This window comes from Vipera ursinii (assembly GCF_947247035.1).
Source record: "Vipera ursinii genome assembly, chromosome: W".
Lineage (NCBI taxonomy): Eukaryota > Metazoa > Chordata > Lepidosauria > Squamata > Viperidae > Vipera > Vipera ursinii.
The window spans coordinates 39185621-39212328 of NC_139522.1; positions in this window are offsets into that span (position 1 = coordinate 39185621).

The following is a 26708-nucleotide window of genomic DNA, read 5'->3' on the forward strand; positions in this document are numbered from 1 at the left end:
TTTTTACCATGCATTCCTTCCTAACAAGGCTGCAGTGGCAGAGCCATTACACTGGCTCTTAGACAAAAACACCCCATGAAAGTGGACCAAGGTTCATGAAAACAGCTTTAAGGCAGTAAAGTCACTACTGTCATCCAATTCAGTGCTCACTCACTTTAAAGAGTCATTGCCTGTATGCCTTGAGTGTGACGCATCCCCTTATGGGGTAGGGGCAGTTTTAAGTCATTTGGATAGTGATGAGACACACTAGTGGCCAGCAGTATAAATAGCTGCATAGAAGCCTTGGTTACTAGTTCAGTTCCTGTATTCAATAAAGTATATTCCTGCCTGAAGTCTCTCGCCTTGTCTCCTGCTTGCAGCAAAGAACCCAGTACACAACAATGCTCACAACCGAAAGGTGTGAATGCACCATCAATGTCAGTACAGAAAACGAGGGTGTCAACCTGTGCAAAGAAATTTGTTAAATCATCTTGGCCACTTTGAAAGACAGAAATTTTCATACCTGGTGATAGCAAACACCATCCTTGCAGTCTTGAACCCAGTAGAACTGCTTTTGATTTTGACAAACCTAAGTTCCTGACCAGGTTGTTTAACTCTGTCTGTGTTATGAGATGAGGCTCACCAGACATGAACAATTCAAAATCCAGATCATTGTCACTGTCCATGCCTGGCTGGTGCACTGCAGCATCTTTGTCTGTTTCGTCTAAGCTCCATTTCTCTGGTGGCTTTGGTAGTCGCAGATGTCGTCATGTGGCACTGATCTCATGGCTGAAGGCAGACTGGGGTATTTAATTGACTTATTTGTTATGTAAATTACATGTACACAGACAATGCTACTGTATGCCTTGAAAGAATTGCATCAAAATACATGGAAACTGATATCAATGAAATGAATAGCATTTGTGCATGCAAGCTGCTTTCATAGCCTTACCAGGCAGCAGTCATCCAGCCCAAGCATGCCTAGGCATGCCCAAACTGTACCAGTTCCACAAATGTTATGCAATATGCCCTGAGTGCATGCCTGAAAATTGCAAAACAGAAGATTTCTATAAAACGCTATGTGGTAGATTAAATTACAGGCTATTTTTGTGATTAGCAGCCAAAAATACACCCAAAAGTTTTCAGGAAGCAAAATCTTTGTTGTCCAGTATTATTAGTAGAGCAAGTATTGGCTTTATAAGTATCCAGAAAATCCTACAATCCATTGATTCAATATTGTGTTTTCATTCATGCTACCCTACATTATAAATTATACTGTATTGTGGCATAGTATTTCAGAAACAGACTATTTTTTTATTTGACCCACAACAGACTCATTATGCTATTTTCACCTGGATTGTTCAATAGTGTTGATTTTGAAGTTTCATTTAGGATGGATTGTGTTAAGTGGGTAATTTCTGTGTGTAACAATAGCCAGAAATCACATTTGCTCAGTTCTACTGAGCCAAACATTTAACCCCAATCAGTGATTAACAAAGAATTTTAAAAAATGAAGTTATGTGTGTGATAGAAGTAAAGGAAAGGTCTTCAAAATTTAATATTGAAAGAAAAAAATTAAATTGAATTTGCTGCAGTGGAAAATTACTGAGTGGAGAAATAAGCCTACCAAAGAAACTACAATGGATGGGAACCATAAAGGATAGCATAAAGGGAGGATGTAAGAGAAACATGTAGGAAAAAATTGTTATCTGGGTCTTCAGAATGGGAAAAGGAGCTTGTAAGAGGATATAACTGGCAAAACAGGAAAGAACCTATTTTTCTAAGAAGTCATAAAAAAGGGGTCCAGAACTCAGACAACTGAGCATGTGCAATTAGTTGGTTAATATTAACTGACACACCTTGCATAAATTATCTCCTAATTTTAATGTACATGTGATGTATGATTTAGTATGTAGCAGGAAATATGTAGGAGGCGGTCGGAAAGAGTGTAACCTCATAGTACCTTGGCCAATGGGGAAAGAGGAGGGTTGTGGCAGCCAGGACAGGGTTGTATAAAGAAGGGAATATTTTGGGTTGAAACTTTGGAGAGAACCAAGCTTTGATAGTGTTAGGCATATGGTGTTAGCCTACAATGTTGGGTTGAAAATATATTAACCATAATGCTATGTCTTTAAGTTGTTAATTGACCAATGGGTGTGTAAGTGTTCTCATGGCCATAAGAGGAAGCTAGGAACGTAGCTTCTCTCTCTGAATTCACTGCTCTCTACTGTTACTGTTTTTGCTCTGCTGTTGGTTTACTACTGTTGTAAACCTGAACTGTGTATTTGACCTCTGGACTGGTAAGAAGACTTTGTAGTTTGGATTACTTCTTGGACTTTTGCTATTGTGTATGACTTGGACTGTTTATTTTTAACTGTGCATTTTTGTTCTTACACCACCTCAAAAGTAAAATACTTTTTACTTTTATAACTCAGTGTATTCTTGTGTGACTTTTACTGCTCTCAGTGCCCTTCCTTGTCTGTGCAACTCTTTGGTAGCACAAGGAGACCTCTGCACAACACATTCCTTAACACTGGTTATGGGCCCAGTAATGTAATGAGAGTAAGTTCACACAGTATTCCTAGCTGAGTTTGTGTTAGCTATTTGGTGTAAAATGGCACAAGAACTGTTGTCAGGCATCTCCTGGATAATCCGGTTGGATGGGAATGGAACCTGTGTAACTGCTAATTTGAAAAATGGTTTATTCGTTCTCACAAGTAACCAGGTTAGTACAGTTAAAGCTAACTCGATATGTGAGAACAAGAAGCCACATGACGAATGTATACATTTATTGCATAGGCGGTTAGGGCATGTAAACTTTAACTCACTACGTAAAACAGTTGAGTTAGTAGAGGGAATTAAACTGAAGCCATGTTGTAAGTATTTGAATTGCAATGCCTGTAATCAGGAAAAGAGTAAGGCAACTCCTGCAAACAGGTTAAACGGCTTCAAAACAACTGTACCTTTGGAAGTTGTGTTTGCTGATTTAATTGGACCCATGAAACCAAGTTTAGGAGGGTCATGTTATATTTTAAGTATATTGGACCACTACTCTCGATATGGATTTTGTTATCTGCTTAAGTCAAAGGCAGACACTTTCCAACAATTTGCAAACTGGCTGAAGTTTGTGGAGAGAAAAACAAAGAGAGGACTTCCGGTGGCGACGCGGCGCCGAAGACAGCCGTCTCCGGGCTGTCCGCTCCGCAGCTGTGTTTATCCATCGAAAACAGCGCCGATCAGCTGTTTAGGTGGATTTGAAGCCCCCTCCTCGGGAGAAGAGGAGGGGGTGAGGCCCCAGGTAGGGGTTGAGCTCTCCGGGGCCGCCTGAACTGAAAGTTTGGGCGGCTGAAGGATTGAGCCCCCCCGAAGCCTGGGTTGCTCCGAGCTGCTCCGTGATTTTTGGAGCAGAGCCAGGAGTTAGCAACCACCCCTGCCAGAAGGAAAGACTCTCGAGTATTAAGGTGCAGGCAGAGCGGTACAGGAGGTCAAGGTGAAGTGGACTTTTATCTTTACTCTCAAGCTCAATGGATTTTATAGCTTTAAACTGAAAGTACGCAACAAGTGAAAGTGGGGAAAGATGGCGGCTAAATCTTCTAAAGCTCTTCGGAGTGCGGGAACTTCCCCGGTGCAACAGACTTCGTTGCAAGCTTTGCTTCCTCCTGCACCTCCGCTGGCATTGACGCTTAAGGACCTACAAGACGCCTTTGCAAAGCAATCGCAAGTAATGTCAGATATGATGGATGATAAGATGGAAAAGCTGGAGGCAAAGCTGGAGGAGAAGTTTAGTGCAATGAGGGTAGACATTTTGTCTACAATTGAAAGTGTGGCTGAATGCGTGCAACGTTTGGATGAAAAAGTGGAGGATCTTAGTCAAAAGAATTCTATATTAGAAGTAAAGGTATTAGAGAATGAAGATATAAGGGACAAAATGGAAGGAGAATTGAGTCTTGTCCAATATCATCAGATGCAGTATGCTATTAGAATCAGGGGCTTAAAAGAGAATCCTAAAGAAGACTTAAAGCAGCTGATCTCTGAGGCTTTGGAAGCAGTACTGGGCCAGCCAGCATCTGAAATAGAGGGAAGTATGGATAAAATCTTTCGTGTAAATTCATGGATTGCAAGGCAGAGGAAGTTACCTAGAGATGTGGTGGTCTACTTTACAAAGAGAGCAACTAGAGATGAAGTTATTCAAGCTGCTTACGATACTAAATTTGTGGTTGCTGAGCAAGAAGTCCTGGTTCTAAAAGAGATTCCTCCAAAGATTTTAAGGAGAAGGAAAGATTTTGCATTCCTTGCACAGGAACTTAAGAAATGTGATATTAAGTTCAGATGGGAGATTCCAGACGGAATGGTGGTGATGCATGAAGGTAAAAGACATCGTCTGGTTACCGTGACTCAGGCACGTGATTTTTACAGCAATGTTTTAAAAGCAACCCCTCTATCACTTCTGGAAGCTGCAAAGGGATTTGGAGAGGGAAAACCTCAAGATGCTGAAGATAGACAGACGGAGGAGAATGGTGCTGGAGGGGATCAAGTTACAGTTTCATCAGCTGCTGCTGGAGAGCAGAGGGTGACCCGTGCCGCCTTAAGACGAGCGAGACGAGAGCAAGAGTAAGACCAGCAGAAAGATATGGAACTTCCAAAGCGTACTTACAGTGAAGCTGTGGGAGTGGCGCGGCCATAGGAAATTACAGGGGCCATTGAAGATGTGCTCCAAAAGCTTCGGGACGCCAAGCATGGCGACTAAATTTCTAACTTGGAATGTTAATGGATTAAATTCACCACAGAAGAGAAAGAAAGTTTTTCAATATTTAAAACAATTTAAGACTGATGTTATCTGTTTGCAAGAAACGCATATTAGGGTTATGGACCAAAAGTACTTATTGAACTCAAGGTTGGGTACGCAATTTGTTGCCTCTGCGATGAACAAGAAAAATGGAGTGGTTGTCTACGTTAAAAGTACTTTAACAGTGGAACTAATTGAAGTAGATAAGCAAGGAAGATATGTCATGATAGATTTGCTGTTAGAAGGTAAAAAATGCTTCTAGTTGGACTGTATGCTCCTAATCAACAACAAGCTGACTTTTTTAACTTACTTCATACAAAGGCTACCCAATTGGATTATAAATCTTTTATTTTTATGGGAGATTGGAATGGTGTCTTAGACGTACAGATGGACAAAGCTGGTTCTTTTAAGCGTGTTCCGAGCCATGCTAGATTGCCTAAATCTTTTTTTGAAATGAAGGACGATTTGGAACTGCGAGATATTTGGCGTGAGACACATCTACATGAAAAGGATTATACTTTTTTTTCTGATAGACATCAATCTTTTTCCAGGATTGATTTTATTTTGTTGACTAATGACTTTTTCTCTAGGATTAAGAAGGTAAAGATCTGTGCAAGAACTATTTCTGACCATAGCCCAGTTTGGCTAGAGATCAATAAGGACAATAGGGACAGGCGCTCATGGCGCGTAAATGAGAATTTGTTTAGAAATCAGAGAAATGTGGAAGAATGTAAACAGCAGATGAAGGATTTCTTTGAAATTAATATGAATAAGGATACCTCTATGGACATGGTTTGGGATGCTAGCAAGGCCTACATGAGAGGGGTGTTGATATATATGAATAATAAATACAGACGTACCTTGGAAGTTAGAAGGAAAGAACTGGAGAATGAAATTAGGGAAAAAGAAAAGGCCCTAATTTTGAACCCACTGGATGTGAAGACTAAGGAGGTTATTAATCTATTAAGAGGACAATTTGATAAGTTGATGGCTGATCAAATGGCAACCAATTTACGGTTTGCTAGGCATAATACTTTTTGCAATGCTAATAAGCCAGGTAGATGGCTAGCTTATAGGTTAAGGAAAAAGCAAAGGGCTTCTAATATAGATAAAATTGAATATAAGGGAAAGGTTGTGTTTCAACAGGATCTTATTAAGCAAGCCTTTGTGGATTTTTATTCTAAATTATATGCTAAGGAGAAGATTAATGAAAAAGACATTGATGTATATTTGGAGAATGCTAGCATCCCGGTTCTTACGCAAGCACAAAAGGAGGTGATTAATCAATTGATAACAGAAGAAGAAATCCTTATAGCAATTAAGGAACTGAAGGTGGATAAAGTGCCAGGCACGGATGGTTTGACTGCGGCTTACTACAAAAATTTACAATTGGAGCTGATAAAGCCGTTAAAGGAACTGTTCCAGACAATGCAGAGAGGGGGAAAGGTGCCTCCGTCTTGGAGAACTGCTTTTATTTCTTTGATTCCGAAGGAAGACCAAGATGCTACTCAAGTAAAAAACTATAGACCGATATCACTTTTAAATACAGATTATAAGATATTTGCCAAGGTGTTAGCTAACAGATTGATGAGGGTTCTGCAACAGGTGATTCATGGGGATCAAACTGGGTTTATTAGTGGTAGGCAAATGAAAAATAATGTGAGGCATATAGTTGATGAGGTGGAGTTTTTGGAAAGGAACAACCAGATCCCTGCGGCGCTAATTTTTCTAGATGCTGAAAAAGCTTTTGATCAATTGAATTGGTAATTTTTGATGAAAGTTTTAGATAAAATGAATTTTGGGGATAAATTTTTGCAACCAATTAGGGCATTATATCAAAAACAAACTGCCCGAATAATAGTCAACAATAGTTTGACTGAAGTATGTAATATTGAGAAGGGCACAAGACAAGGGTGTCCGTTATCACCTTTATTATTTGTTTTAACATTGGAGATATTATTGGTAAAAATACGGAATTCGGAAAGAATTAAGGGTATACAAATTAGAGATCAGGATTATAGACTGAGAGCGTTCGCAGATGATCTGGTTGTTACGGTGACCCAGCCAGAAAACTCTGTTGTGGACCTGATGGAGGTAATAATGCAATATGGGAAGGTTTCTGGATTTAAAGTTAATGCACAAAAAACTAAAATTTTGGCCAAAAATATGACAGTATCGCAAAAGGCCCTTTTAGAAGGATTAACTGGATTTGAGATTGTTAAAAGGGTCAAATATTTGGGGGTGTATTTGTCACCCTCTAATACAAAGTTATATAAAAATAATTATGAAAAGTTATGGGGGAAAATTCAAAAAGAATTGGAGAGCTGGGAAAAATTGCAATTGTCTTTGCTGGGAAGAATTGCAGCAGTGAAAATGAATGTCCTGCCTAAATTTTTATTTTTATTTCAAATGATACCAGTTCTTAAAAAAGATTCTAATTTGGAAGAATGGCAACGGGGTATCAATAAATTTGTTTGGGCAGGGAAAAGGCCACGAGTTAAACTTAAGATTATGCAGGATACTCGTGAAAGGGGTGGTCTTAAAATGCCTAATCTTAAATTATATTATGAAGCTGCTGCGTTATCAGGAATAAGTGATTGGATTAATTTGACACAAGAGAGATTATTAAATCTTGAGGGCCATGACTTGTTATTTGGCTGGCATGCATATTTGTTGTATGATAAGAAGGTAGATAATGTGTTTAAAGTGCATATTTTAAGACAGGCATTGTTGAGAGTTTGGAAGAAGTATAGACATAAGTTAGACTACAAGATGCCGTTGTGGGCAATTCCAAAACACGCAATAGAAAACATAAATGTTGGCTTCAAACATGATGTGACCACGTATAAGGAGATTTTAAGCTTGGAAAGAAATGTCTGGTGTTTAAAGCCGTACAATCTCTTGCGAGATGAGAAGATTGTTCAAACTTGGTTTCAATATACTCAGTTACGGGCCAGGTGGAAAGAAGATCAGAAAATTGGTTTTGCAATGACTGATGAAAATTTGATAAAGCAAATTAGAAACCAGGGTCCAGCACATATCAAACGGATATATCTTGCATTGATAGAAATTGACTCAGAAACAGAACTTGTTAAAGATTGTATGATAAAATGGGCCCAGAATATCCAAGAAGTTATTACAATGGACACGTGGGAAAAGATCTGGGTGAGGAATGTAAAATTCACACAAGCTCAAAACCTAAGAGAGAACTTTTATAAAATGTTTTATAGATGGCATTTAGATCCTAAAAAGCTTGCAAGTATGTATCCGAACTATCAGCCAAAATGTTGGAGGTGTGGTGGCGAAGATGCAACATATTTTCATATATGGTGGACTTGTAAAAAGGTTAAGGCTTTTTGGATAAAAATTTGGTGGAATATGCAGAAGATCTTCAAGCAAAGGATAAAGTTTTGTCCGCAATTGTTTTTGTTGGGCATAATTACAGATGCCACTGTTGTGGACACTAAGTTGATGTTGAATTTAATTACAGCAGCAAGACTTTTAATAGGTCAATATTGGAAGAAGGAGGAACTGCCGACTATAGAAGAATGGACTCTAAAGGTTTCTGACCTGGCGGAAATGGCAAAGATTTTGGCTGACTTGAAAGATCATTCGCAAGAACGTTATATTATGGAGTGGAAAAAATGGATTGGTTATATCCAGAACAAATATGGGACTAAAAAGTTTCATTTAGCATTTGCATAAGTCTTCCTTTCTTTTTTCTTTTTTCTTTTTCTTTTTCTATGTAATATTAATATTGCTTGTAGTTATCTTATATGAGCTAGAGAGCGATAGATTTAATAGTTTATTGTTGTTAGCATATGGATGTTTATGATTGTTCTTTGTTTTTATACCTTGTACTTAGCTCCGGGAAGTCGGGGGGGAGGGGGAAATGGGATAGGGAGGGCTAGGTAGGGGTGGGGGGCGGGGGGGACGGTTAAGGATAAAATGTACTGTAAAACTTTTCAATAAAAAAAGAGAGAAAAACAAAGAGAAAGGTTCAGTGCATAATTACTGATAATGGTACTGAATTTACAAATAAGCGCTTTGTTGATATGCTACAATCAGCTGGCATTGAGCATAAATGTTCAGCCCCTTATAGGCCTCAACATAATGCATTTGTTGAGAGACGTGGGCAAACATTACAAGCCATGATGAGAACCATGTTAAGAGATTCAGGCTTAACAGATAGACTGTGGGGGGAGGCAGCAAAATGTGCAAACCATGTTCTGAATATAGTTGTTAATACTTCTACTGGTAAAATACCATACACAATATGGCATGGTAAAAAACCAAACCTTGATTACCTGCACACGTTTGGCACCCCAGCTTGGGTCCACATTCCTGCACAACTCAGGAGTAAAGGCCAACATAGGGCTAGGCAATTATACGTCGTAGGTTACGAAGCTAACCATAGATCCTATCGTTTCTGGGAACAGGGCACAACTAATGTATATAACAGTTCTAGTGCAAAATTCCTTGAGCACGTTGGTTGGGATAGGTTAGAGCAAGAAACTGTTAATACTGATCCTCTAGTGTTTGAGGACTCTTCTGATAACATAACTAGTAATGATAATACATCTCCTGTAAATATAAAAAATGAAGTGGAGATAGGGGAGATAAAAGAGGAATCAGAGGAAGGAAAGGAGTCAGAAATTCAAAGCCCTGTAATTCCTTGGCGTTCAACGCACATCAGACGTCCACCTGATCGCTATGAAGCAAGTGTAATATGTCAAGTTAGTTCATCGCCATCTAACTATGATGAGATCAGGATGTATCCTGAAAAGGAACAGGCATCATGGAAAGCTGCAATGAACAGGGAGTTGAAGTCTTTGCAGGATCTTAAGGTCTATGAGAAAGCAAAACTGCCACCTGGTGAGCAAGCTATAGGTTGCAAATGAATATATAAGATAAAGAAAGGAGTAGATGGAACTATAACCCATAAGACACGTTTGGTTGCACAAGGTTTTGCCCAAACTACAGAGGATTATGACGAGGTGTTTGCACCCAGTCTGAGGGCAACTACTTTAAGAGCAGCTTTAGTATGGGCGGCTAAAAACCAATATATGGTTAACCATGTAGATGTTGAAACTGCATATTTACATGCTCCATTGCAACATACTATTTATTTAAGAATACCACCAGGATTGACCAGTGATAGAGACCATGATTGTTGGGAATTAAAGAAAAGCCTCTATGGATTGAAACAATCAGGCTATGAGTGGAATAAATGTTTAGTAAATGAGTTGAGTGCATTAGGTTTTGTAGCCAGTAATGCTGATCCTTGTTTGTTTAGAAGGGAACACAACGGAGCGTTATCTTTTCTTTTATTATTCACAGATGATATTGCAATAATAACAAAAACTGAGTTAGAAGCACAAACTATCATTTCAACATTGGGAAATAAATTCACAATTAGAAATCTTGGGGAAATAAGCCACTATTTGGGGTTAGATATTGTGAAAACAAATAAGGGTTTCAAGGTGTCGCAAGCCAGTAAAATATCTCAGTTATTAAAGAGATACAATATGGAAATGTGTAAACCAGCAAAAACTCCGATGGCTATGGATTTTAAGGACACTAATGTTGAGAGTCCTGTATTTGATAAGACTATGTACCAATCTTTGATTGGAAGTCTTATGTATCTTAGTAATTGGACTAGACCTGATATTTCTTACTGTGTAAACCAATTGGCTAGGTACAACAATAATCCAACTGTTAGACACTGGCAATCAGCTAAACGAGTATTAAGGTATTTGAAGCAGACTATTCACTACTCGTTATATTTAGAGCCAAATCGTGAGTTAATCCTCACAGCATATGCAGATGCGAGTTTTGCCTCTGATACAAGCACTTGTAAATCTACCTCAGGGTTGGCTATAATGTTGGGTGATTCTTTAATTGGATGGAAGTCCATTAGACAAAAACACATAAGCTTATCTACAATGGAGGCTGAATTTTCATGTCTATCAGTGTTATGTACAGAACTGCTAGTGTACAAACAATTATTGTTAGATATGGGTTTAAATGTAAATGATCCATTCATTGTATATGAGAACAATCAAGCTGCAATAAAGATGGCAAATAATGCTGCAGTAAGAACAAGATCTAAACATACTGATCTTCGTTATTTAAATGTCAGACAATGTGTTAAAGATAAATTAATACAGCTAGAGTATTGTTCATCTGATGTAAATATTGCAGACCATTTTACGAAGGTACAAAGTGCTGTGAAACACAATGCTAATTGTGAAAGAATGTGCATAAGATTGTAAGAGTTATATACTATTCTACCCAAAGGGGAGAATGTTAGGCATATGGTAGCTTCTCTCTCTGAATTCACTGCTCTCTACTGTTACTGTTTTTGCTCTGCGGTTGGTTTACTACTGTTGTAAACCTGAACTGTGTATTTGACCTCTGGACTGGTAAGAAGACTTTGTAGTTTGGATTACTTCTTGGACTGTTGCTATTGTGTATGACTTGGACTGTTTATTCTACCTTTGGGTAGAATAATATATAACTCTTACAATCTTATGCACATTCTTTCACAATTAGCATTGTGTTTCACAGCACTTTGTACCTTCGTAAAATGGTCTGCAATATTTACATCAGATGAACAATACTCTAGCTGTATTAATTTATCTTTAACACATTGTCTGACATTTAAATAACGAAGATCAGTATGTTTAGATCTTGTTCTTACTGCAGCATTGTTAGCCATCTTTATTGCAGCTTGATTGTCCTCATATACAATAAATGCATCATTTACATTTAAACCCATATCTAACAATAATTGTTTGTACACTAGCAGTTCTGTACATAACACTGATAGACATGAAAATTCAGCCTCCATTGCAGATAGGCTTATGTGTTTTTGTCTAATAGACTTCCATCCAATCAAAGAATCACCCAACATTATAGCCAACCCTGAAGTAGATTCACGAGTGCTTGTATCAGAGGCAAAACTCGCATCTGCATATGCAGTAAGGATTAACTCACGATTTGGCTCTAAATATAACGAGTAGTGAATGGTTTGCTTCAAATACCTTAATACTCGTTTAGCTGATTGCCAGTGTCTAACAGTTGGATTATTGTTGTACCTAACCAATTGGTTTACACAGCAAGAAATATCAGGTCTAGACCAATTACTCAGATACATAAGACTTCCTATCAAAGACTGGTACATAGTCTTATCAAATACAGGACTCTCAACATTAGTGTCCTTCAAATCCATAGCCATCGGAGTTTTTGCTAGTTTACACATTTCCATATTGTATCTCTTTAATAACTGAGATATTTTACTGGCTTGCGACACCTTAAAACCCCTATTTGTTTTTACAATATCTAATCCCAAATAGTGGCTTATTTTCCCAAGATTTCTAATTGTGAATTTATTTTGCAATCTTGAAATGATAGTTTGTGCTTCTAACTCAGTTTTTGTTATTATTGCAATATCATCTGTGAATAATAAAAGAAAAGATAACGCTCCGTTGTGTTCCCTTCTAAACAAACAAGGATCAGCATTACTGGCTACAAAACCTAATGCACTCAACTCATTTACTAAACATTTATTCCACTCATAGCCTGATTGTTTCAATCCATAGAGGCTTTTCTTTAATTCCCAACAATCATGGTCTCTATCACTGGTCAATCCTGGTGGTATTCTTAAATAAATAGTATGTTGCAATGGAGCATGTAAATATGCAGTTTCAACATCTACATGGTTAACCATATATTGGTTTTTAGCCGCCCATACTAAAGCTGCTTTTAAAGTAGTTGCCCTCAGACTGGGTGCAAACACCTCGTCATAATCCTCTGTAGTTTGGGCAAAACCTTGTGCAACCAAACGTGTCTTATGGGTTATAGTTCCATCTACTCCTTTCTTTATCTTATATATTCATTTGCTCACCAGGTGGCAGTTTTGCTTTCTCATAGACCTTAAGATCCTGCAAAGACTTCAACTCCCTGTTCATTGCAGCTTTCCATGATGCCTGTTCCTTTTCAGGATACATCCTGATCTCATCATAGTTAGATGGCGATGAACTAACTTGACATATTACACTTACTTCATAGCGATCAGGTGGACGTCTGATGCGCGTTGAACGCCAAGGAATTACAGGGCTTTGAATTTCTGACTCCTTTCCTTCCTCTGATTCCTCTTTTATCTCCCCTATCTCCACTTCATTTTTTATATTTACAGGAGATGTATTATTATTACTAGTTATGTTATCAGAAGAGTCCTCAAACACTAGAGGATCAGTATTAACAGTTTCTTGCTCTAACCTATCCCAACCAACGTGCTCAAGGAATTTTGCACTAGAACTGTTATATACATTAGTTGTGCCCTGTTCCCAGAAACGATAGGATCTATGGTTAGCTTCGTAACCTACGACGTATAATTGCCTAGCCCTATGTTGGCCTTTACTCCTGAGTTGTGCAGGAATGTGGACCCAAGCTGGGGTGCCAAACGTGTGCAGGTAATCAAGGTTTGGTTTTTTACCATGCCATATTGTGTATGGTATTTTACCAGTAGAAGTATTAACAACTATATTCAGAACATGGTTTGCACATTTTGCTGCCTCCCCCCACAGTCTATCTGTTAAGCCTGAATCTCTTAACATGGTTCTCATCATGGCTTGTAACGTTTGCCCACGTCTCTCAACAAATGCATTATGTTGAGGCCTATAAGGGGCTGAATGTTTATGCTCAATGCCAGCTGATTGTAGCATATCAACAAAGCGCTTATTTGTAAATTCAGTACCATTATCAGTAATTATGCACTGAACCTTTCTCTTTGTTTTTCTCTCGACGAACTTCAGCCAGTTTGCAAATTGTTGGAAAGTGTCTGCCTTTGACTTAAGCAGATAACAAAAACCATATCTAGAGTAGTTGTCAAAGATACTTAAAATATAACATGATCCTCCTAAACTAGGTTTCATGGGTCCAATTAAATCAGCAAACACAACCTCCAAAGGTACAGTTGTTTTGAAGCCGTTTAACCTGTTTGCAGGAGTTGCCTTACTCTTTTCCTGATTACAGGCATTGCAATTCAAATACTTACTACATGGCTTCAGTTTAATTCCTTCTACTAACTCAACTGTTTTACGTAGTGAGTTTAAGTTCACATGCCCTAACCGCCTATGCAATAAATGTATACACTCATCATGTGGCTTCTTGTTCTCACATATCGAGTTATCTTTAACTGTACTAACCTGGTTACTTGTGAGAACGAATAAACCATTTTTCAAATTAGCAGTTACACAGGTTCCATTCCTCTCAATAGTGCATTGCTCCCCTCTGAATGTTACCAGAAACCCAACTTTAACCAATTCCCTTACAGATAACAGGTTGAATCTTAGTTTAGGTATATATAACATAGGTAACTGTTCATCAATGCATGGACAATAGGAATTACCTTCACCAGAGGCCTTCATCCTCCAACCGTTTGCCAGTGAAACATATTGGTTGCTGTTTTTCATATTAATGAACCTCTCTTTCACTTTAGTAATGCATTGTGAAGCCCCACTATCAACAACCCACAATTCATTATTTTTGGATGTTGGTTCACCAGAAACAGTCAAACCAATGCTCTTTTTAGCCTTCCCACTGCTATTAACATTCTGTTTTCTACCCTTTCTACAGAATTTGGCTATATGCCCTCTAGCCCCACAAGAATAACATTTCTTGACATTGTAATCAGTGGTAAATTGCTGCTTCTCTCATGGCTGTGTCTCTCTCAGCTGGTCTCTGTCACGCCTCCTTCTGGACTCTTCCAGCAGTCTCCCAGTAATGTTAGTCAATGTCAGTTCCTCTCTGGTCAGGACTTCCAAAGAAGAAACATACCCATCATAACTCTCATCCAAAGATGACAGAATAATGTAGACCTGATGCAACTCTGAAAAAATCAGCTCCTTTTCATGAAGCTCTTGAAAAGTTGCCTTCATGTAGTTTAAATGGGTCAGCATATCTCCATTCTTCTGCAGACGAGCCCTAAACAGCTTACGTGTAAGGTGTATATGTGCACCCACACTATCTCAAACATAAAGCCTTCGCAAAATGCCCCAACACCTAGCAGCAGACTCCTCACCACGAATATGGACAAGCTGCTGGTCATTCAGTGTTAGTCCAATAATGCAAAGAGCTTTCTCATTGCTATGTTTAAAGTCGTCTATTTTCTTTGCATCCTCTTCGTCATCTGGATCCCAAGCAGTAGTATCAGGTAGGTTATTTACAACAGTCCATAGTCCTTCCTTGCGCAAAAGCAAGCAGCATTTTGTGGACCAGGAAACATAGTTTGTCCCATCCAACCGGATTATCCAGGAGATGCCTGACAACAGTTCCTGTGCCATTTTACACCAAATAGCTAACACAAACTCAGCCAGGAATACTGTGTGTACTAATTCTCAGTACAGGCCTGGGCCCATTACCAGTGTTAAGGAATTTGTTGTGCAGAGGTCTCCTTGTGCTACCAAAGAGTTGCACAGACAAGGAAGGGTACTGAGAGCAGCAAGAGTCACACAGTAAGAGTACACTGAGTTGTAAAAGCAAAAAGTATTTTACTTTTGAGTTGGTGTAAGAACAAAAATGCACAGTCAAAAATAAACAGTCCAGGTCATAAACAATAGCAACAGTCCAAGGAGTAATCCAAACTACAAAGTCTTCTTACCGGTCCAGAGGTCAATACACAGTTCAGGTTTACAACAGTAGTAAACCAACAGCAGAGCAAAAAACAGTAACAGTAAAGATCAGTGAATTCAGAGAGAGAGAGAGAAGCTACTTCCTAGCTTCCTCTTATGGCCATGAGAACACTTACACACCCATTGGCCAATTAACTTCTTAAAGTCATAACAACATCATGGTTAATATATTTTCAACCCAACATTGTAGGCTAACACCATATGCCTAACATCACCTATTTTTTTCTTTACAGGCTGAAGAAAACTCTCTTAAAATAGGAAAAAAATATTGTGCAACTATTCCTATCTCAATTACACCATGTACAACTACTGTTAGATGCTCATCACTATTATTTGAAATTCAGCTGCTAGGGGACTAACTACAGCTTATTAAATGAAGTATGCACCCCAGCATCAATTTAGTTTCTAAACATTGAAAATGTAAGGCTGATTGAGCCAGAGTACCTTATGGCCTGTCTCTTTCTATACGCACCCATCCACACACTGATATGAACAGTATGCTCTTTTCCTGCTATCTCTACTGGGCTGCTAAGCCTGATGACCTTGAGGCTCCTCTTCCTGCAGCGGTGAAAACATTCACTATTTTAGCTATGGGAAATGCCTGTTAGACAAGCTACCACCAATGATACTACAACCGCCAATTTAATTTATATATTTAAACTACATTATTATTTTGCCCAAGTGTCTATAGTTTACACTGCCTCTTGTTTTTCCAACTGAAAGATAGAACAGAATGTTTTTCACTCCATAATAATGTCTCACACACCAGCTGGAACATCAGTATCAATAATCAACAGACCTTTTAGGTCAATGCTTGAGAAGTATCTTAAGATTCTTCAGGAATAAAGAAGTGTAGAAAGGGCCGCTAGAGTCCAGATCCCTCCGGAATGGGACCTTTAGGCTCCCACCACTTCACTGCCAGCCACCCACCTCAGCCCATTCAGAGCCAGCTCTCCTGCTCTACTGGGCCTCCCTCAGCGATTCTCCCTGGCCAATGGGCCCTTGGCCCTCCGCCCCTTGCCCTTTGGCCCGACCCATTCACCTAGGCACACTTTGTCCTGGGTGTTTCACTTCACAGGACAAGAAGCCGCCAGCAAATTGGGTGGCAGGAGACAACGATGTTGCTGGGAAGGGCAATGGAGGGGGCTGTGAGAGTGACGCAATTGGTAAGAGGTTACAGGAGAGAGCATGATCGGGTGGGCAGCAGACAAACAATGTTTGTGCGCAGATTCTGGCAGTGCTGGCAGTGCAGGAGGGCAGCAGGCAAACGATGCTTATGCATGGCTGATGGTGGTGCAGTGGCGGCAGGCAAACAATGTGTGTGGCGTCTGGTGGTGCTAGCGGTGCCTGGGGGACAGCAGGGCATTGTTGGTAAACGCGGCTGCTGTGGGTGGTGCATGGGGGGCGTCAAACGGTGGTGGAGTGCAATGGGGGCAGCCAAACTGCCTGTTAGGCATCAGGCCATAGTCCAGGTGCAGTGGCAACAGCGGGGTGGTGGTGGTGAAAATTGGAATCTGCTGTGGGTAATGGGCAGGCAGCTGCCCCCCCACTCCGCACCCGATCTTGCTGACCTGATGCCAAAAGAGCAGATTGGCTGCCCCCCACCACGTGCCACCACTGTTCAACCCCCATGCACCGCCAGCAGCTGCGCTTACTGCCAATGCCCTTCCGTGCCCCCAGGCACTACCAGCACCACCAAATGCTGTGCACAAGCATTTGCCTGTCACCCCCCCAGGCACCGCCAGAAGCCACATGCAAGCATTGTTTGCCTGCCACCCCTCACCCCCACCCCCAGATCATGCTCTCTCTTGTAACCTGTCACCAATCACATCCCCCTCACAGCCCCCTTGGTCGCCCTTCCCAACACCATCGTTGCCACCTGCCACCCAATTGGCTGGTGGCTTCTTGTTCCATGGAGCAAAACACCTGGGACAAAGGGTGCCTGGGTGAATGGGGCAGGCCAAAGGGCCATGGGGGGAGGGTCAGGGGCCCATTGGCCAGGGAGAATGGCTGAGGGAGGGCCAGTGCAGGAGGAAAGCTGGCTGTGAATGGGCTGAGGCAGGTGGTTGGAGGCGAAGTGGGGACAGGCAATGGTGGGAGTCTAAAGGTCCTAGACCCAGATCCCTTTGTCCCTTTCTTTAGACAATTTAAGTTATTCCCCACTCTCAGTCACTGGCCTGGCATCTCAATGTCTCATTCCATCCCTCGCCCAGGCCATCAATCCGCTTTGGTTGCTCGCACATATGACTCTATTTTCCCAGCTCAGTTTGCCTCCTCTGGCACATCTGGTGCCCCCTCTGGTCACTGGCTCACCTGCTCACCTGGATCATCTCACCTCTGCTGTCCTCTGGTAGTCTGGCACACCCTCTCATCACTGGCTCACCCACTTGCCTGGATCATCTCTCTCTCTCCTCAGTCACTCCTCGTGCAGTCCCACCAAGCAGGGACAACATGGTGGGATGGTAACAGGATGGGCTGGTCAGCCCTTCTTCCCCTCTCTCCTTCATTATGCAGTCTCTCCTCCCCTTCCTTCCTAGCCCTGTGCTGTATTCACACACACACTCCTCTTTCTCTGCTAACTTTGCCTCCTTCTCCACTTGTCTCTGCTGTCTTCTTTTTTTCTTCTGCTGTTCCTCCGCTTGCTTCTCTCTCCCTCTTTCCATCTCCCTTCCTCCTCCTTCTCTGTCTTTCTTTGTTCACACATTTCCCTTTTTATCTTCTCCTTCTCCTGTGCTGCCCCTTCCCCCTTAATTTCCAGGTCATTCCTCCACCTGGTGGTCATCCTAAGCCATCTGTATCTGGCTTCTGGCCAAGTGGTGCCGCCTTGGGCACCTGCATCTGGCTGCCAGACAAGTGCTGTGGTCCCAGGATGTCCACAGCCAGCCACCGCCGATTCTGAGCCCTGGATAGGGCCCTTGGACACCCACAGCTGACCGTTACCCAGCTGACTGGATTGGGCCCCAGGATGCCCACAGCCTGTCACTGACCAGCTGACCAGATTGGGCCCTGTGATGCCTGCAGATAGCCACCGCCCAGCTGGCCAGTGCTGAGCACTGATCTGGCTGGCTGGAGATTCAGCTCCAGCACAGACACTACATACTCCCCTCACTCAAATCTCTTTGGTCCCCCAAAGAGTGAGGGACAGTTCACCAACAGTCTGTATGTACATTAAATATGTCTCCCCAGTGAGGTGATGCTAATCCTATAGCAATTCCTACCAATGGGGTCTGTGGGTGTGTTGAGGGATGGGCCGGGTGTCTCCTACCCCACTGTCTCATTGAGCTGCAGTTAGACTTCTGAGGTCCTGCTAGCAGTGAGTACTGCCTCCTCCATGCTGTGGTCCAGAGTATCATCTATTGGTCTCTGCAGGGAATGTATTGCCCTTTTTGGTCTCTGCTCTTAAGGCTCAGCTGGGATGAATGGGTCTTCCTCTGAGGGGTCAACAGGCTTGGGGGGCCCTGGGTCTGGGGGTTCATTCTCAGGCTCCAGCTGCTACAAGGAGTGGTCACTAGCCTCTCTTGTGGGTTCCCCGTGAACTTCTTCCTGCTCCCAAGTGTGAGGCATACAGGTGAAACTCAAAAAATTAGAATATTGTGCAAAAGTTCATTTATTTCAGTAATGCAACTTTAAAGGGGAAACTAATATATGAGATAGGCTCATTACATGCAAAGCAAGATAGTTCAAGCTGTGATTTGTCATAATTGTGATGATTATGGCGTACAGCTCATGAAAACCCCAAATCCACAATCTCAGAAAATTAGAATATTGTGAAAAGGTGCAATATTCTAGGCTCAAAGTGTCCCACTCTAATCAGCTAATTAAGCCATAACACCTGCAAAGGGTTCCTGAGCCTTTAAATGGTCTCTCAGTCTGGTTCAGTAGGAATAACAATCATGGGGAAGACTGCTGACCTGATGGTTGTGCAGAAAACCATCATTGACACCCTCCATAAGGAGGGAAAGCCTCAGAAGGTAATTGCAAAAGAAGTTGGATGTTCCCAAAGTGCTGCATCAAAGCACATTAATAGAAAGTTATGTGGAAGGGAAAAGTGTGGAAGAAAAACATGCACAAGCAGCAGGGATGACCGCAGCCTGGAGAGGATTATCAGGAAAAGGCCATTCAAAAGTGTTGGGGACTTTCACAAGGAGTGGACTGAGGCTGGAGTCAGTGTATCAAGAGCCACCACACACAGACGGATACTGGACATTGGCTTCAAATGTCGTATTCCTCTTGTCAAGCCGCTCCTGAACAACAAACAAGGTCAGAAGTGTCTTACCTGGGCTAAAGAAAAACAGACCTGGTCTGTTGCTCAGTGGTCCAAAGTCCTCTTTTCTGATGAGAGCAACTTTTGCATCTCATTTGGAAACCAAGGACCCAGAGTCTGGAGGAAGAATGGAGAGGCACACACTGCAAGATGCTTGAAGTTGAGTGTGAAGTTTCCACAGTCTGTGTTGATTTGGGGAGCCATGTCATCTGCTGGTGTTGGTCCACTGTGCTTCATTAAGTCCAGGGTCAATGCAGCCGTCTACCAGGAGATTTTGGAGCACTTCATGCTTCCTTCCGCAGACGAGCTTTATGGGGATGCTGACTTCATTTTCCAGCAGGACTTGGCATCTGCCCACACTGCCAAAAGCACCAAAACCTGGTTCAATGACCGTGGGATTACTGTGCTTGATTGGCCAGCAAACTCGCCTGACCTGAACCCCATAGAGAATCTATGGGGCATTGTCAAGAGAAAGATGAGAGACATGAGACCGAACAATGCAGAAGAGCTGAAGGCCGCTATTGAAGCATCCTGGTCTTCCATAACACCTCAGCAGTGCCACAGGCTGATAGCTTCCATGCCACGCCGCATTAAGGCAGTAATTGCTGCAAAAGGGGCCCAAACCAAGTACTGAGTACATATGCATGCTTATACTTTTCAGAGGTCCGATATTGTTCTATGTACACTCCTTGTTTTATTGATTGCATGTAATATTCTAATTTTCTGAGATTGTGGATTTGGGGTTTTCATGAGCTGTACGCCATAATCATCACAATTATGACAAATCACGGCTTGAACTATCTTACTTTGCATGTAATGAGTCTATCTCATATATTAGTTTCCCCTTTTAAGTTGCATTACTGAAATAAATGAACTTTTGCACGATATTCTAATTTTTCGAGTTTCACCTATACTTATTTCTTTTGTTGCTATAATGTGTGTACATTCTAGGGGGGAGGGGTGTAATGTATTGGGCTTTGTTTTACTAAGTGCATCACGTGGGTTTGATTGCTGGAAGGTTGCTTAAGCAGGGAGCTGGCTAATGGCTCCCAGCTCCTCAGAGAACCTGTCTCCAGCGCCGCCATTGGCTGCTTCTAGGGCAATAGGTTGCTTTAAACCTATTGGCCACCACCTAGAGGCCAGGGTATAAATAACTGCATTCGCAGCCCTGTACCCCAGTTCAGTTCCTGCAAGCCAAATAAAGAATGTTTCTGACTGAACTCACTCACCTCGTCTCTTCGCTCAAGCAACGAACCCAGTACACAACATTACCATAAAATTAATTTCACATATTTATACATAAAATGATTCCAATAAACCAAAGAGTCATATATTTTCTCTTTCCCCCATGTAGAAGAGAATTAACACATAAAACTCCTTCTCTTACCAAGGTTGGCTGGTGTCTTAGAAATGGTGGGAGTTTTGGAAGGGATCTGAGATGCACTGTCTGGGCTCTTCTGATTCTGTGCCACAGCAGAGTGTGTAGTTGCTATCTTTGATGTACTTTTCATATCTGGACCCTGAAGATGCATTGAGAAAGAGCAGGAGGTTACTGTACTGCTACTGAAAAAAAGAACAAAAAAATCCTAAAATGCTCCCTGTCTTTACATGGTTTTCAGTCTAAGTCTCATAAATAAAATTTCACTGAAGTCTAATGTTGTAGGTACTTACTATGATACTACATTTGTATAGTATTTAATGCTTTTTGAGTACAAAATTATTTATTTTCATTTTCTTCTTTAATTAAGAAACTTGTGAGAGAAATCGCTAATCATTCTCACAATGAATCAAAGGGACCTAATGCTAGTAACTTGTTCAAAAGCAAATCAACTTGGTTAGGTCTAACAGGCTGCACTATATCTTCTCTACCATGGTACAATGTTACTGAAAGAGGCTGTTTATGTCATTTTGTCCTTGAGCACCAGGGCACATTGGTTTTATAGAGGTTGTAATGTATTGGGCCTTTTACTTGAACTGTTTTCACGTGTCTTTGAATGCTGCTTGAGATTGCTTAATTAGGCTGTCTGTGTAACGGTCGCTGGCTGCCCAGACATGCAGTCTCCAGGACAATCATTGGTTGGCTCAGGGGCAGGAATAGGTTCCTTCAAACCTATTGGCTGCCGCCTAGTGGCCAACCGTATAAGTAGCTACGTAGAAGCCTCTGTTCTCAGTTCTGTTCCTGTTTGCCTCAATAAAGAAATGTTCCTGTTTGAACCCTCTCGTCTTGCCTCCTGCTTCCAAGAACCCACTACACAACAGAGGTATCTACATTATATGTTAACATTTTTTGTCCCAAAGGTGCTTTTTTCCTGAGGCAACTGGACTTTCTTGTTTTTCTTGAAGACATTTCACTTGTCATCCAAGAAGCTTCTTCAGCTCTGACTGGATTATGGGGAGTGGCAGGATTTATACTCCTCGTGTTTTGTTTCCCCAATGTACAGATCTGCACATGGCTCACTGCATCATACTGCATATACCACGTTGCTCAGTTTGTGTCTGGGTGTTTTATCCTTGGAGTGGACAAGCTTCTGCCTTAGTGTATTCATGGGTTTGAAGTGTGCACATATGGTGTATTGGCTGAAGATCCTTCTCATCTTTTCTGATATTCCTGCAACGTATGAAATGACTATGTTGCTTCCTTTATTGATTTCTTCTTTGTCTTTTATGGAGGAGCTCCTGCTGGGTCTTTTTTGAGATTTGATGAAGGCCCATTTGGGATAGCCACAAGTTCTGAGGGCTTCCTTGATGTGTTTTAGTTAGTGCAGATCTGTACATTGGGGAAACAAAACAACCACTTCATAAACACATGGCACAACACAGGAGAACAAATCTACCAGGAAAAGATTCAGCAGTCCATCTGCATTTAAAAGACAAAAGCCACTCTTTTGAAGACAGCAAAGTCCACATTCTGGACAGAGAGGACTGCTTGTTTGAAAGAGGGGTCAAAGAGGCCATCTATGTCAACATTGAACAGCCCTCTCTCAATAGAAGGGGAGGGATATGACATCATCTATCTCCAGTCTACAACACAGTCCTTTCAACAGTTCCAAGAAGGCTCCACACCCATGTGCACTACTCAGGTGCTTCAACAACTCACTAAAAGAATGCAAATGATCAGCTGTCTGCAAGGAGTATAAATCCTGCCATTCCCCACCATCCAGTCAGAGCTGAAGAAGCTTCTTGGATGAGAAGCGAAACATGTTCAAGAAAAACAAGAAAATCCAGTTCCCTCGTAAAAAAGCACCTTTGGGACAACCATGACCCGGATGACTGAGAATTTCCATATACGTACATTTTTTTTGGAATCCACTGCAATATTATTGCTGAAATAGAAGTTCAGGGTTTTTCAAAGTATTATGACCAATAAAATGGCTGGGTACATCCTAAGAATTATATTGCTTAAAGAATAAAAACAGCCATTTTGATGCATAGGAAAACTATTTGTTTTTAAGAGATTCTTGTCTCAGATTATGGACTTGTTTCAAAAGGGGAGAGTGGGGAAGTCAGATGAGTTAATATTAGAATTGGAGAAAGTGTCCAGATTTCATACAGTAACAACTTCCTGAATAGTCCGATACTTTAGACACTGAAAAAGTGTTTTTTTTTTGTCATCAGATAGAAAGCCTGCTTTCAGAAGAAAAATGTTTCAGGACAGAGAAACAAAAAAGGAAAATGTATACCTGTGATAATCTAATTGTCAGCTTATCTTGGGTTTTGGCTCTTCAATCCTAATTTCATTTTAATAATAATAATAATAATAATAATAATAATAATAATAATAATAATAATAATAATAATAATAATAATAAAGTTGGAAGGGACCTTGGAGGTCATCTAGTCCAACCCCCTGCTAAGGCAGGAAACCTTATACAATTTCAGGCAAATGGCTGTCCAGTCTCTTCTTAAAAACTTCCAGTGTTGGAGCATTCACCACCTCTGGAGGCAGGTTGTTCCACTGGTTAATTGTTCTAACTGTCAGGAAGTTTCTCCTTAGTTCTAGGTTGCTTCTCTCCTTGACTAGTTTCCATCCGTTGCTTCTTGTCCTGCTTTCAGGTGCTTTGGAGAATAGCTTGACTCCCTCTTCTTTGTGGTAGTCCCTGAGATATTGGAACACTGCTATCATGTCACCCCTCACCCTTGTCTTCATTAAACTACACATAACCAATTCCAGCAACCGTTCCCTATATGTTTTAGCCTCCAGCCCCCTAATCATCTTTGTTGCTTTTCTCTGTAGCCTTTCTAGAGTCTCGACATCTTTTTTACATCGTAGTGACAAAAACTGGATGCAGTATTCCAGGTGTGGCCTTACCAAAGCATTGTAAAGTAGTATTAGTACTTCACTTGATCTTGTGTGAGCTGAAGAAAAAGGGGGGAAAACCTTATACTTAGTTTGCTTTGTGGAATAGATAAGTGTAGCAATCAATTCTAAAATAAATTCAGAATATGACAAACTATTTGGGCAACTATAACATACAATTCTCCTTTCTCTTGTAAAAGGAACTATTTCTTATAGAATTATTCTTCTGTTTGCATGGTTCTTCTCACTCTCCTTTACACTACGTTTTAATGCAAACAGCAAGCAAGCATGCTTTGTCTCAGATAGAATATTCTGGGGAAAAAATCTGCAAAATCAAGCCAGCTGTATTGGGAAACACAAAATACTATGTTCTCCCAACCAGCTGAAACCATTGTTGGCAGCTCCTCCAATGTTTTTGTGTGAAGCTCTGTTTCAAAGTAATGTCAAGAACTGACAAGATCACTTTGTGTCTTTAATGGCTAGAGCAACAGAGCACTCTATCAGTCTCTTCTAGATTTTTTAATACAAATGGGACAAGAATGTAATGTTCTATTTCCATGTAACACCTTTAAAACATAGCAAAGCAGTTTGAGGGTGTTCTATTTCAGAGTACTGTAGCTAGTCTGCCTTCTCTGTATTAAAAAACTCTGCAGCTTCAGAAGCATATAATTGGGGTAATAAAGAGGAGGTTTGGGTGGGTGGGTAATCATGTCATTTCACAAGCATAATTATTACCAACCTCTGGACCAGTTTGGCTCTTACGATAAAGCTTAGCAGAGCAATTAATAGGGCAGCAACAAAATGGCATCCCTGCATGCATGCATGCATAAGTGGGGCTCTCCTGAATAATCTTTAAAAGACAAAAAACAGGAAAAAAGTAAATGGGAGCAAAGACTGAACTTGGAGAGAAGTGAAAACCTGGAATTCAAACATTTATTTGGATGCAAAATTTATTCTGGTGAGTTCTGCTGGGTTCTGTCTACAGTTTCCTTTGTTTGCTGAACAGTTATGTTGAAAAGAAAGGACAAAGCTCAGCACAGCATCTTAGCATAGAGATAATTTTCTCTATATAGACTGTACTGTTTTTCTCCAATATTGACTGCATAGTTCTTTTTACTATTAATACTGCCTACCGGTCTAGGTTGTTTAGGCTCCCACCATTGGCCATAATCCACTTTGCCTCCAGCCACCAGCCTCAGCCCATTCACAGCCACCTTTCTTCCTCTTCTGGCCCTCCCCCGGCCATTCTCCCTGGCCAATGGGCCCCTGGCCCTCCGCCCCTCACCCTTCGGCCTGGCCCATTCACCCAGGTACCCTTTGTCCCAGGTGTTTTGCTCCACGGGACAAGAAGCCACCAGCCAATCGGGTGGCAGGCAGTAACAATGGTGTTGGGAAGGGAGATCGAGGGGGCTGTGAGGGGGCTGCAATTGGCAACAGGTTACAGGAGAGAGCAAGATCATTTTGGGGGGTGTGAGATATAACAAGTTGTAATTTTCGGAGCTTCCGGTAGCGCTGCCGCGCCGAATGGCGGCGTTCTGAAGCCGCCCGATCCTGGGAAGCGTCAAAAACTCCCGGAGGCAGCGAAAATCAGCTGTTCCGCGGCGCTGGAGCTTCTTCCTCGGGAGAAGAGGGAGAGGCGAGCCTGCCTGGATAGAGGTAGAGCTCCCCTGTGATTCTCCCAAGCAGTTTGGGGGATAACAGGGTGAGCCCCCTCGGAGCCCAGGCTTTCTCCGCTCCCAGGACGTTTTCGCTCCAAAAGGAGTGGAACAAGACGCGACAACTGCACCTGCTGCTTAGAGGGGACTGTGAGTATTTTGTTCCTTTGGAAAGCAGGCAGAGCAAAGCAGGAAGATCTGAATTTATAAATTGGATTTCAACTTTAACTCAGTTTCATTATCTTCTTCAAGTTTCAAGTTTGAAATGGAGTAAAAATGGCGCTGGAATGTTTCTCTCCTGTGTGAAGAGACTGTGTTTGAAAGTTGTTATATTTTGCTACAAAGCAAGAGATACAATTTGCAACTGACTTTATCCAGTATCGGACTTTGTGTATTTGAAAGCCTGTTCCCTATTCTTCTTATTGAAGATTAAGAACTTTGAGAGAATTGTTATTTCTTCTTCCCCTCCCCTTTTTTTTTCTTTTGAACTCTGATTCTGCTGGGTGAAAGAGGAAATTGAAACTTAAGAGATGGCTGCGAGACGTGGGGGAGGGCCCCCGCTCTCTAAGAATGTTATCTCCTCACCTATACCACAAGCTGCAGGGCAGACTTTGATGAAACCTACAGTACAACCACCCTCTCCCCCACCTCCTGCATTTACACTGACAGACATCCAGCAAGTTGTGATGCAGTCAACGCAAGTTTTGCAACAGGAAATAAAGAATCAAAACAACCAGATGAGGGAAGATATAGTGTTTGCACTCCAGGGCTTAGCTGCACATATAGAACGCCTGGATGTTCGTGTGGATTCAGTTATGGAGTATGTGGAGAACTTGGAAAATAAAATTATTGATGCTGAACAGAAGATTGATAGAGCAGAGGCCAAGATTGACAGAACAGAAAACGAGGTTATTATATCAGAATATAAGAACATGGAGTTTGCTTTGCGTATCAGAGGCCTCAAAGAGAATCCTAAAGAAAATCTGGAATGGGAAATAGCACAAGCAGTGGCTCCTGTTTTGAAATGGGA